We start from the raw sequence: 13,928 nt of genomic DNA, 5'->3' as shown, positions 1-13,928 counted from the left end.
CCACGGCTTTTGCATGCATCGGTTTTTATTAACCCAGTAAGTGAAGACCCAGTTCCTCTGCACGTCCAAAGCCCACAGGAGGAAAGGGCTGGGTAAGGGAGAAAGCTGAGGTAGAACTATCCCCATCACTCAGCTTGGAAGACTTGCGGGAGGAAAAGGGTCTGTGCAAGTCTGTTGCTAATGGTGGAAAGGAAAGGAAGTATCAGAAGAGATTGACAGTGGAAGAGGAAGAGAAAGATGGAGAGTGTGAGGGATCTGTTGAAGACCCAAGAAACACAAAGTGGGCCGGGGCTAAGGAGCCAAAGTTAGTGGGAAGTATGGTGCTGGAGCCCAGAAGTGAGGTTCGCTCTTAGGCAGGGAGGCTTCTCAGGCCCCTTCCCTGTGGCCCACTTGCACCTGAGTTTCTTCCTCCTGCTCCTCCTCCCCAAGATTCCGGCAAACAGGCTGCTTACAAATAGGGCACGTCTTCTTGGTCCGAGTGAGCCACTGGTCCACACAGCGGCAGTGATACGCATGAGCACAGGGGAGGACCCTCAGCTTGTCCCCGTCCTCATATTCGTCCAGGCAGACGGCACACACATCATACTGGTCTCCCTTGCGATAGTCGTGGGTAGGAATCTGTTTCAGTTGTTCTTTGGTCAGCCGATTCCGCCAGCGCTGTTTCTGGAAATGGATACAACGAACTATCGCTATGGCTCCCGTGCCCAAAATGAGCGTTGCCAAAATCCCATAGGAAAGGATGAAGAAATAGGTCAAAAGGAATCCATTGTCAGGGACCAGAAGCACCTGAGCCCCCTGCTGGTAGATGAAGAAGGCACGCAGGTACTTAGAGCTCTTCTCGCTGATGAACACGGAAGGGATCCGGATCTGCTGCTGGACTTCTTCGGTACCCCCCACCATGCTCAGCAGCTCATTGGAATGCACATTATGTACCACGGCAGCACCATACCCGGCCTTCTGAGCATGTAGGACCTTGAGGTCAAATCTGCAGTCGAATCTTCGAACCAGTGCAATGAAAACTGATCCGTTGGCCCGGGCTGGGGGAGGTGGGGCAATGGGGCTGCAGGCGTTGGCTGGCTGAGCCTCCACGAGAGACCCCTTAAGTCCTTCCTGCCTCAAGGCAGCCCCAAAGAGAGCTGGGAGGTCTGCAAATTCCATGCTGCCATTGTGGTCTGAAGTCGCTCGAATGAGTCCCCTGACAGGGGACGCTCCCCACAGCAGAGTGGCCACAACCACGGGGAGACAGAGGGCCGTAGGGGGCATGGCGACAGCACTGGGGGAGAGGCTGAAGAGGCTCTGTCCTGGTGTCAGAAGAAGCAGAAGCAGAGTTCTGAGCCCTCCCCTCCTCCTTTGGGATCCCAGCGGTGCAACTGCCCCTAGGTGCTACTTCCTAGCTACATGATGGTCCAGGGAAGGAACGCCGGCTCCACCCGTTTCGTGACGCTAGCAGAGAGACATTAATGAATCCTTTTATGGTATGCAGATAAAACGGGGAAAGAGCACAGAAGCAAGCAGAGAGACAGAAAAACTTCTGAAACGATAGGGGAGCCCAAAGATGTGGGACTTCCAGCCAGGCGGACCGTTTCCCTATACCCTGGAAAAGAGCTTCCGGTGTAGAAAGTCAGGTTGCTTTCTGCCTGGGACGCTCAAGATGTAGCACTTCCGGCCTTCTCTTCCTTCCTTCTCTTCCTTCCTCCAGCTGCCGTCGTCATCGTCACCACACTTCCGGCCGATCAGATGAAATCTTGAGTCTATCTTCAAAGAGCTCCGAACTCTGGCTTTGCTTGGCTCACTCGATCTCGAGTCAAGACAAGCCAAACTGAGAGGATTCTAGCAGATCATTAATTTTAATACAGGTTTTATGACAGTTGATTCTGACCTAAGAATGTGTACCAGTATCTACAAGTGTGAGTCCTTTGTCATCCTATCTCTCAAACAGGTATTTGAAATCTGAGATAATTCATAAATTCTGTCATTATGATACAGGTAACCAAGGGTCATCTGTATTAAAATTTAACATTTTAATCCTTGTTTCCCATTGACACAATACAATCTTTTAAGCTAATCTATTTCCCATACCAAAGACAGTATGGAGATAGGAATTAAAATTTTATTTCTTTATGAGGACCAGTTTAGGTTAGAATACATAAACCTACTTGGTGTTCGGAGAGTACATTTTTCTAGGTTATTGTAGATGTCTGAAGATTTTGGTGTAGCACTGGATCCATATGACCAAGGAAATAGCCAGAATATAAAATTGTTGAAACTTAAGTGATGCTTTTCCTTGTGACCTCATTTACAACATGAAATGAGGTCCTTTGGTTCTTAGATTTTGCATTTCCATACAACTGTCTTTTTTCTCTTTAAGAAGTCAAAACTTGGATTAGAAAAGAAAATTATAGGCCACTTTAAATAAAGTTGTGCCTCATTGGCCAAGTCAGAAACAGAAAGGTTTTATTCTGAGAACACAGTGTCAAGTTGTCCCTCCAGACTTGGGTGTTCAGCATCTCACATTACAGTATTATCTTGCCATTTTTGTACATTGGTTCCATTTTCCAAAATATTCTCACAGACTTATCTCCATGTTGCTGTGTTTTCCAATTTGGGACTAGAACAGGTTATTAAATGTCACTCTTCCTTCTTTCACATAATCTATTCAAGGTGAAGCACAAAACAGTAAGCTCTAAATCCACCTGGATGTTAAGACAAATGCTAATTTAAACCATTCCTTCAGGATTTTCAAATAAATGTGGAGAAGAGAAGAGAGGAGTCCCATACTGGCCCTGTCAGCATTAGCTAGTAGCTATCCTCAGTCTAAAACAACTGAAGGACTGAGATGATTTCTTTCAAGACGACTGTCAGTGAGCTATGCTGACAACCACACACCCCATCCATGGGGAAATGAGGTGGTGCTTCCCCTTAACCTCAAATCAAGGGAAAATGACTTGGAGACATTTGTGAAAATTGAGGCTCAGAGAAAAAGGAGGGGAGTACATTGGGTCAATCTCCATTTCTGCACCCAGGGAAGTTTCTCAGATTCCAAACATGGGCCTTGCTATGGAGATCCCACAGAGCACTTTATCTGATAGGGTAAGGAGATACCAAAACAGAGAGGTGGATACTGGAATCTAGGGGCAGAGGAAGACTCACAAGTAGCCATCCCAGGAAAGATATTGTCCTCATCAGGTGAGCAACCTAGAAGACTCAGAAGAAAATATTGCCAAGGACTCCACCAAAGCAGTGTATAAGAGAGGAGTGAGTCTGAGATCATTTGCTGTGAGGGCAGTCAACAACAACAGATCACTACTGCACTAGCCACCCATGATTATTCCCTCTGAGACCAGTCTTCAAGAGGTCAACAACAGAAGCTGATCAGAGCAGGAGGGGAGCAGAGCAAGAGAAGAGAAGCCAGCAGCACCCCACTCCCCCACCCCTGTCACACCGCCAAACTTTCCAAGTTTGATTGAATCTGAGCCAGGGAAGAAAAAACGGTTTAATGAGTCTGGGATTTTATATTATACCAGACTACATTAGAATTACGCAGTTCTAGACTGAATGTATTTGTGTTTAAGATGATCAAAGGTAGAGTTTAATCCAGGCTTCTTTAGTTCTAGAATTTAACAATTTGGGACACTTTGTCAGTTAAAAAAAAAAAGTGTGTCTATGCACATGCACGGACACACTTATACACAAAATTGTGTCAAAGTAAGGAGCATAGCCTTGGAAGGGCATCTGCAAATGGAATCTGAAACATTCTCCCAATTCAGGAGAGCAAGATTACCTTTTCCAACTCTGTTATCTCCAGTGTAAATAAACCTTTTTACCAAAAAACTTAACTCAGCAAGAGGCTATAACCAACTATTATTGAGATTTTATCTAGTTTATGTTAAATATACATTTTATTCACATGTATAGCTAATATATAAATACATGCTATCTCTATAAAATTTGTTATATAAGAATTCTGTAGCAATAGCATATGTATAGAACCTAGGTCTCCTACATTGCAGGCAGATTCTTTACTGACTGAACTGCCATGGAAGCCCCATATGTATGAATAACATAATTTTAAAATAATTGTCTCTTAAATAAAGTACAAGCTTATTAGCTTAACTTGGTAAATTATTCTTTTTGTGGTTAGACAGTCCAAATTAAATTCTCATTCTCATCATTTTTCACCACTGATCCATAACTATCTCAATCCAGGGCATTTAGCTTGTAGGAGCTATCAAAACTATCTGCCTTTCTATGCCTGCTATTTTTCATATAAGATTATATATATATTAAGAATTTCCATAATTTCAGTGTTTCTTAACTCTGTCTTTAACTTTCCCAGAATAATATAAAGCTCTACTCCCCCTTCCTCTTTTCTAGTTAGTAATGGCCTTCTCAGAAAAGTTTATGCAAAAGAATATGTGTCATATAGAACAATAGATCCCCTTGATATGGTATCAGACAATCTGGGTTCCTGTATAAACCTTCAAACCCATATTGTGTCCTTCCAGTGGGGGAAAAACAATTAGTCAATTCAATGGTGGAAAAAGAGTGAAGTTGTTGATAGGCATTGCATTATTTCATAAATTGGTGGTCATATGTATTTTTTTCAATTTTCAACTCATCCATACTGCAGACAGAGACACAAAATTATTTTATTGAAATAGAAGCATCAATAAATCACTCGTTTGTGAAAATAAATGATTTCTCAGAGTTAAAAGAGAAAATATATACTAAATGTTAATTATTTGAATATCTTGGCTGCCATCTTTCTTTGTAGGTTTCCACAGTCTCTTGACCATCACCCTTTTTTCCCCATTCATTCTTTTGGGTGAGATTCTCCATTTTCCAGCTTGTAAAGGATAATTTACCTTTAGAAGGTGGAGCTACTGAAGAGAATAAGGAAAAGGAAAAGTAGAAGGAGTTAAAGTAGGGTCCAGGTTCCTTGCCACCTTGACATTCCAATAACTACAAACCCTTCACAGTACTACTTCCTAATTTTCCAGTCTCTGACTTTCCCTGCTACCTTTCTATCTCACTCTCTAGATCTTCAACAGTCACACCATCTCACCAATTTTTTCCTCTCTTCCTCATGCCCCGGGCTTCATATCCTCTTTCCTCCTCCCCAGCTTCTATCCTGGTCAATCATTATCACTCCTTCCCTGCACATACCCTCAATTCCCTTGCCTTTCTCTTCGTGGAATGTGTCTGAGCAAGCTACAGTCTTGCTGCATGTCTTTCCCTGTGCTGCTGGTCACGGATAAAGAAACAACAAAAAAAAATCTATCTGGTCTAAATGCATAATCACTACCACTCAAGTAATACCAGCTTCTTGAAAGGGTGTTGAGGAGCTGTTCCCCTTTTCTTATTAATGACATAGTGGTTTCTCTAATAAATGTAGCACCCTTCCCCTTTGGGAGAATTGTCCAACCTGTTTGTAACATCCCTTCAAGTACTCTGTCATCAGCAAAAGAGCTCCCACATTGGATGTTGAGCCTGTTCACACAATGGCCCATGGCATTACATGTTTCTGGAGATGGTGCTGAGCCGGGTGATGAGTCTCACATGGTTGCATTGATCAGAAAAGCCTGTATTGATCATATCTGCACTGAACACAAGAAGCAGTAACACAGAGAATAAGCTTCCTAAAGAATTTAATGATTTAAGTGGACCAGTTCAAAGACCTTGTCCTATTTCAAGAGAAACTTGACTCAGCTATTTTATTTTCCCAGACCAAACTCCTCCATTCTTCTGGTATTCATTTCATCCCTGACTTCCCCTCATCAAACCTACAAAACTGCCTACAAGCTTTAGTCTCAACCAACAACTTTGCTTCCTGCCACTCTGAGAAATGGAATAGCAATCCGAGAATTTTCACATGTTCCCATATTGCAAATACCTGCTTAATGGCATCTGTGTCCAAATTCTGCACCTTATATTCTTCACAGGGCTTCACAAATACCTTCATGCTCCTAGGTAAGACCCATGCTAACCCTGTCATGAGATTCCATCCATTTGTGCCTCCTTCAGGGTCATTGCTTGAACAATTCTCCCTTCTCCTCAGAGTCATTATTTCCTCCCTTATACTGGATCAATCATTTTAGCCTATCAAAATTTCTTCCAGTATTGAATAAATATGAATGAATGGATAAATGATAGAGATTTTTTTAAAAATGTAAAACTGCGTGCTCAGTTGTGTCTGACTCTCTGTGACCCAGTGGACTGTAACCCACTGGGCTTGTCTGTCTATGGAATTTTCCAGGCAAGAATACTGGAGTGGGTTGCCATTTCTTACTCCAGGGATCACTCCATTTCTTACTCTCCAACCCAGGGATCAAACTCGCATCTCTTGCATCTCCTGAATTGGTGGGTGGATGCTGTACCACTGTGCCACCTGGGAAGCCTATGATAGAGATATATAATAGGTAGATAATAGAGAGATAAAACAAAAGTCTTTTGACCTTACTTTCCTTGCTACCTGTTGCTCTTTTTATTTACTTTTTTTATTGTTGTTATGACAAAACTCCTTGAAAAGGACCTTCTTTAACTCAGTGTTTTTAATGTTTCTCCTCCTTTTCTATTGCACCTTCTCCAATCATGCTTTGTCTCATTACTCTACCAAAAATTCTTTTCACAGTAACTAGTTGTCTCCATGGGCTCCCCTGGTAGCTCAGCTGGTAATGAATCTGTCTGCAATGCAGGAGACTCCAGTTTGATTCCTGGACCAGTAAGATCCCCTGGAGAAGGGATAGGCTACCCACTCCAGTATCCTTGGGCTTCCCTGTTGTCTCCCACCTGCAATGTGGGAGACCTGGCTTCGATCCCTATGTTGGGAAGATCTCCTGGAGGAGGGCATGGCAACCCTCTCCAGTATTCTTGCCTGGAGCATCCCCATGGACAGAGGAGCCTAGTGGGCTACAGTCCATGGGGTCACAAGGAGTTGGACATGACTGAGCAACTAAGCACAGCCCAGCACACTGAACCCAGTGCTCATCTCTCAGCCCGCATCAGACTTCATCTGCAGGAAGCTTTAACCCAACTAATTGCATCCTTGTCCTGGAAGCACTTTCTCCTTTGTTCTCCAGATTCAGTACCTTCATCTTATTTTCTCACTGTCTTCCTGGCTGTCCCTTCCTGTCTCTTTTGGGTTTCTCTATATACCTCATGTCAAAATGTTAGAATGCCCAAAGTTCAGGCTTTGTCCTTACATTGTCTGCATTCACTGCCTTAGTGATCACAACCAGTTTCATAGATTAAAATACCACCTATATGCTTGCAAATTAATATCTCTTGATCATTTTTCTCTCCTAAATCCAGACTCAAAGCCATATAGCCAGATGCCTACCTGACCTATCAATTTAAGTATATCATAGGCCTCTCAAACAGAATATATTCAAAACTTAGTTTCTAGTATTTATCTCCAAACAAACTCTTTCACAATGTTTGTTATCATAGGTAACAGCAATTCAATTCTCTTTTCTTTCCTCAACTCCCATATGGTCTATCAAAAAAATTTCTATTGGTGCTGAGTTCAAATTGTATTCAGCATCCTGCTATTAATACCTGTTATCACACTCATTACCATCACACTGGTCCAAAACACTTTTTTCTCTCTCTTAAATTGTTGTTAACGCCTCCTGATTGAGTTTCTCGTGTCTACCCTTGCCTTCCTTCACTCTAGTGTTTCTGTTCTCAACTCAGAGCCCATTCAGGCAGAATGGGATAGTATCTTTCTTTTACTCAGAAATTCCCAATAGCTTCCATCTCATGGAGAATAAAAGAAGTCTTTCTATTATGTGTAAAGTCACACACATTCTCTGACTCTAACCTTTACTAACCTTCCCCTTCTGCTATTTTCTTCAACACACCGGCTTTCTGTCCCATCCTTGAGCCCAGTCATCCAGAATGACTACACAAACATAATTTTTGTTCTTGACATTCCCTTAGCCTAGAATGTTCTTCCCTTGTGTAGTTGCATGGCTTGCTTCTTCACTTTTTTAAAGTTTTGGTTCTCATCTTCTATATTTTTGAAGTAAGTAAGTAAAGTCGCTCATATATACATATGCATGTATTCATTATATGTATATATTTCTTACATATTGTATATTTTACTTATTTTTCCTCTTTATTGTCTATTTCCACCACTAGAATGAATGACAGAAGCTCCTGAAGGCAGAAAATGCCTTTCTGCTTTATCCACAGATGGATGTATCTTCATCATTCATCAGGTTGCTTAACTAGTTGTAGATGTTGAGTAAATATCTGTTGCTATTTATTGAGATTAGATTGGAATTAAGAGATTAGGATGAGGATGAGAATTTGGGAACTGGAGAGAGAGGAGTACATGGAATGGTTAATGAAGAGCCACAGGATATGGAAGATATTGCTAATGAAAGATGTGAAGAAAACGATTTTGATCTGTAAACTTCAATTTGAGAATTAGTTTCCCTCCCTTATTTTAAGTAATATAAAATTAATCTCTCCTAACTAATTTCTACAACTGGATGGTGTGTCTATTAATGTGCTCTATACAAACAATATATCACTTAAGACCAGGTTTTTTAACTAAATAAAATCTGAATTTGAAACTTTTCTTTTGTGTATTAAAAGTAGTTTTGTTCTAGAGAGTGTGTAGCTTCCTTGGTTCAATCTCGGCACAACAAAGATTTGAAATGGCAGACCAGTGTTACAGCTCAGTTACAGCTCAGAGTTTTATTTGGTAAACAAAGGATAATATACCTTTGAGATGTGAAGGCAGGCAGGCCCCAGAGGAGAGACCCCATCGGGTCTTGGCTTTTTCTTGTAATAAATTTTTGTCTCCTCCCCGCTGAGCCTGCCCTATGCAAATTAGGGCTAGCCAATAAATGGGGGTGTTTGTTTCACCTGAGATTCTCACTCAGGTCAGGAGACTTTCCCTTTGTTCCCTTTTCACAGGATTTTCCCTTTCTTTGTCTTTTAGCCACCACTATTTTGGACTTCTTTTTTCTGTTCTAATTACCTAACAGTTTTTATCATTAAAAAAATAGACAATTATTTTTGCTATTAAACTTAACTTCGTTTGAACTTTATGCAATCTTAACGCAGATCTCAGCTTATTTACCAGCTTCTTTAAGAAATTAATGGCAACCCACTCCAGTATTCTTGCCTGGAAAATCCCATGGACGGAGGAGCGAGGTATACTACAGTCCACGGGGTCACAAGGAGTCAGACAGGACTGAGCGATTTCACTTTCAGTTTCACTTAGGAAATCTATCTTCATTAGAATATCTTAATGCGGGTAGGATTACTGAAGCCTTGTTTCAGTGGGTTCTCTAGGATTCCACTAAAAATAAATCTTTCGACTGTCTCTTTTAATAAAGGCTTGCTTTCTATCTGCAGCCACTGGTTGTTCTCACCAAACTTGCCCTCTGCAACATTGCTTCCCACCCCCTCTCATTCCCTTTTTATGACAAGGAACTCTCTTCTCCCTGAAACATGAACTTAGTGTCTTTTCAGCAAGGTCAATCTCCCTTTACAATCATCTTTAAGAGCTGCTAACATATACGTTTTCTCCATATCCTTCACTAAAAACAGGCTAAGAAAATCGGAGGTGAGGGGGAATTGATTAAAAAAATTAAAACAGGAGACAATAACTTGTCTTAAAGTCAACAATGAAATTTATGATCCCTGTAGCCTCTGCATTTTCTGTGTTTCTTAAAAAGGAAACCTGACTTTATGTATCTTGTTGCTTTCTTCTTCCTATTTTTGCCTTTATCTCCTCTCTTCTGTGGTCTGAATTTTCATCATAAGGCCTGTGACATGGCACTGATTTCACTGATCAGCTTGCTCATTGTTGTAACCTACATAAAATTCAGAAGCCATCAAAAAAGATATAATAACATTTTTTACTGTTATTAAATTAGATTTAAAGCTTGGCACTGAAATCCCCCAAGTATGTAATTTATAGGAATGTATTAGGTTGCTCAGGATTTTTGGAACTAATGCAAAATTCATTAAAATGACCTTATTCACAGGATGAGAGTGCATTGAAGGATTAAATTAAAACACAGACTTTTCTTAAGGATAACCCATCATGGGGGAAAGTACATTGTTTTTCAAAAAGTTAATCTAATGTGCAAACATTTAGTAAATGTCACTTATTGTTATGAGAAACCATCCCTTGGGAAAATGCAATGTTTCTTTAATTTAAAATTTAAGTTCCTTCAATTCATGAAAGTTAAAAACTCGGGCTTCCCTGGTGGCTCAGATGGTAAAGAATCCACTTGCAGTGCAGGAGATCCAGGCTCAGGAAGATCTCTTGGAGAAGGAAACTCACTCCAGTATTCTTTGCCTGGGAGACCCCAGGGACAGAGGAGCCTGGCAGGTCCATGGGGTTGCAAAGAGTCAGACACCACTGAGTGACTAACACTTTCACTTTTTCACTTTCAAATTCATGAAAGTTAAAACCTTGACATTGTAATGCCAAAGCAGAAGCAAAATCAGCTAATGTTCACTAATAACAACCAGACCTAACAGGTTGCAACTCAAAATAATTATTTTTCAGTAAAGAAAGAAATGGAGATATAGAACATTGCAGATTGTACTTAACTAATAGTATTATTTCCTCTATATTAATCTTATCCCCAATTCATTCATCCCATTTTAAAAATATAAAAAAGAAAAAAAAATTCTTCTAATTATGTCTTTGACTCAGGAGTTGTCAGCATGGACTTTAGACTCCTTTGATGTGTTCTATGGTCTTCTATTCTGTATTTCAGGTATGGTTCCTAAAATAATGGTAGTTTACTGCCCATAATTTATAGACAACATAGTCTACCCTCTGGCACCTTAAATATTGAAGTACCTTAAGAAAAATATACATGCAACAAAATTCATATACTCAGGACTGATGTCAGAATTATCCTCGAAGGAACCATATAGGACTCAAAGCTTATAGACCAAAATGGTTCCCCATGCCCTCAACTCCTGTAAATGTCCAACTTGCTATATCTCAGTCCAGAACTAGAAGATTTAAATGATAATGAATGTGACTTTTGAATTGAATTTAAGAGCCCAAAAATTATAAAATGGAAAATATGTATGAACAGAAACAGTTTTAAGGAAGTGATGAGGCTGATCCCAAAATAAGTGATGGTCTATCAGGTCAAGCCTGCATGTTCAAGACAGACTAGAACCAAAGCAAATGAGCTTAAATCATGAATCTAATGAATACATCAAAACTAGCATTAAAGGAGCTTAACTTTCCACCCCGAACATGACACCAAGTTTAACCAGAAAGTTTAGTTATTCAGAAGCTTCTCTGGGGGAGTCTTTGCACGTGTTCACAGAAGTGGCTCTGTTGCCTCTGTTGAACACAGACACGCTGATAAACTCTGTGACTTTACTCTGACTTTTGTCCAATTTAAAAACTCCTTTCTTCTCTTTTTAGGCAGAGCAATTTAACTTTATCTTGCCTCTACCTTCCCTAAGTAGACTAGCCTGGGCACATTCTTCATAACCTCTCTGTTCGCCAAAAAAGGCAACTGTGAGTAGTTTCAGGAGAAGCAGCTTCTTCCCTGGAAAGGAGTTCTTCTCTCTTTGGACTCAGGAGAAACTAATCAGTATCCATTTTTGTTTCTTAGCGATTTTATTTTCTGCTACTCAAGTAGGCACTGTTTTCTAAGACTTAGAGATTCCACATTACATAGAAAGCTAACAAGTAGAAACATAAGATGAATTTCTCAGAAGTGTGATGAAAGAAGTGTTTGGGGGTGAAATTTTTAAATTTTTTAATCTTTTTTTATTTTATATTGGAGTATAGACGATTAACAATGTTATCATAATTTCAGATGCCCAATAGTGATCCAGCCATACATATATATGTATCCATTCTCCCTAAACTCCCCTTCCATCCAGGTTCCCACATAACATTAAGCAGAGTTTCCTGCGCTATACAGTAGGACCTTGTTGGTGATCCATTTTAAATATAGCTGTGCATACATATCAATCTCAAATTCCCTAACTATCCTTCCCCCCACCCTTCTCCCAGGGAGGAATATTAAGGTTGCAGAGCCACAAAAAGCACTAAATATGGGGTCAACATATAGATACAGTGGCATGGTTACCACTGGCAGAAACCGAAGAGGCTTAAACAAAAAGGGAAAATAAATTGATTCATGGAACTTGTGTAACAGATAAAATAGCAAGCTTGGAGCGAAACTGGGATTGCATGCGGGGGCTCCACAGGCTTTTACAGCACAGGATTCTGCCTGTCCTTTATTTCTGTATCTCTCTGTAATTTAGCCTCTAGTACTCCCTCTTTGTAAACTGGCAAAAGTCATGGTCCGTGACAGGTCCTGAGTTCAACATTTTTCTCTCTACTTCCCATCCAGATTTAGGTAGCACATCTTAAGTGCCAATTCAGAATAATAGCAATTTCTTTATCCAGTTTGTCTGAGATTTCTCATAGAGCATGTTCCTGGTACTCACTTGAGATTTTCCTGGTACTCACTTGCAATATATTTTATACTCTAGCCCTTAGTTGACTGTTAAGATAATTAATACAAAAACAAGATCTATTTTCTTCTGTATGGCCTGAATATTTTCCTTTAATTGTTATATAAGTTTCAAGATACTGTCTTATGTATTGGATTTACTCATGTTTTATGCCCTTTGCCCTTTTGAGAAAAAGAGCATAGACTTTCATGGAATCATGTTTGACTATAAATTTATAAGTTTGCTTTAAACTTTTTACATAAGATATAAACTAGTATCTTATTATTCAACTTTCCATAATATTGTATTTTTATGTTTCTACAATAATATAATATGTATTAATTTTTTAACTGAAGAGCTTATTTAGAGAATGTGAGATTTCAGCATGGTATAATTTTGTATACTGTCATTACAAATCAATAAATCATTAAAAATAAATTTAATGTCAACTAAATGATGCATAAAATCAGTTTTTTTCATTTCAGTTTTTTGTATTTTCAATAGTAAAATAGACTTCATATAATACCCTTGATCTGGTTTGCTTTTTTGCTGAAAAGTCTCAAGTTCAGTTGAAGTCAGTGGGTCCTTCAGAAGTTGGTGTTAAAATAACTTAGCTATATTCTTGAATTTCTCTATTTCATGTGCATTGGTAAGCACAAGAAAAGCTTTGTTCATGTGATCCAAGTCAACCAATCATACACTCCTCAAGTTCACTCTTCATGGACCCCAACATCCCCAAGCTCCTTTTCACTCCTCCATGGCCTCACTTTGCAGAAAACCACCAGGAAGCCTACAAATCAAAATAATTGCCCTGTAGCCACTTCACAACAACTCCCAAGCTGTAGCAATTTTACAAGCAACTTTAAAGCACAATATGTAGTATTTGTTTCTTAACATTTTAAGAAGGTATAAGATGTATATAAAAACATGTAAGATGGGAGGGGGAATCGGGATGGGGAATACATGTAAATCCATGGCTGATTCATGTTAATGTATGACAAAAACCACTACAATATCGTAAAGTAATTAGCCTCCATCTAATAAAAATAAATGAAAAAAATAAAAATGAAAAAACACCACTAAATACACACACTAAGAAAGAAGGAAAAAACTGAAAAAAAAAAAAAAATGTAAGATGTATAAGATTGTACTACATGTTTTCAGGTCAGTTCAGTTCAGTTCAGTCACTCAGTCATGTCCAACTCTTGTGACCCCATGGACTGCAGCACACCAGGCTTCCCTGTCCATCATCAGCTCCTGGAGCTTCCTCAAACTCATGTCCACTGAGTCGGTAATGCCATCCAACCATCTCATCCTCTGTCATCCCCTTCTCCTCCTGCCTTCAATATTCCCCAGCATCAGGGTCTTTTCTAGTGAGTCAGCTCTTTGCATCAGGTGGAAAAATATTGGAGCCTCAGCTTCAACCTCAGTCCTTCCAATGAATATTCAGGACTGAGTTT

The 13,928-nt window shown here is 39.8% G+C and overlaps 1 pseudogene; it reads right to left on the bottom strand.

Annotated features, from left to right (window-relative positions):
- Positions 1-202: 202 nt before the first annotated feature.
- LOC136146401 (E3 ubiquitin-protein ligase RNF167 pseudogene) lies at positions 203-1,158 on the bottom strand (annotated as a pseudogene).
- Positions 1,159-13,928: the final 12,770 nt, after the last annotated feature.

The sequence above is a fragment of the Muntiacus reevesi genome, chromosome 14 (genome assembly GCF_963930625.1).
Source record: "Muntiacus reevesi chromosome 14, mMunRee1.1, whole genome shotgun sequence".
Taxonomy (NCBI): domain Eukaryota; kingdom Metazoa; phylum Chordata; class Mammalia; order Artiodactyla; family Cervidae; genus Muntiacus; species Muntiacus reevesi.
Note: the sequence above shows the minus strand (reverse complement) of the source record. Positions and strands in the feature narration are given on the sequence as shown.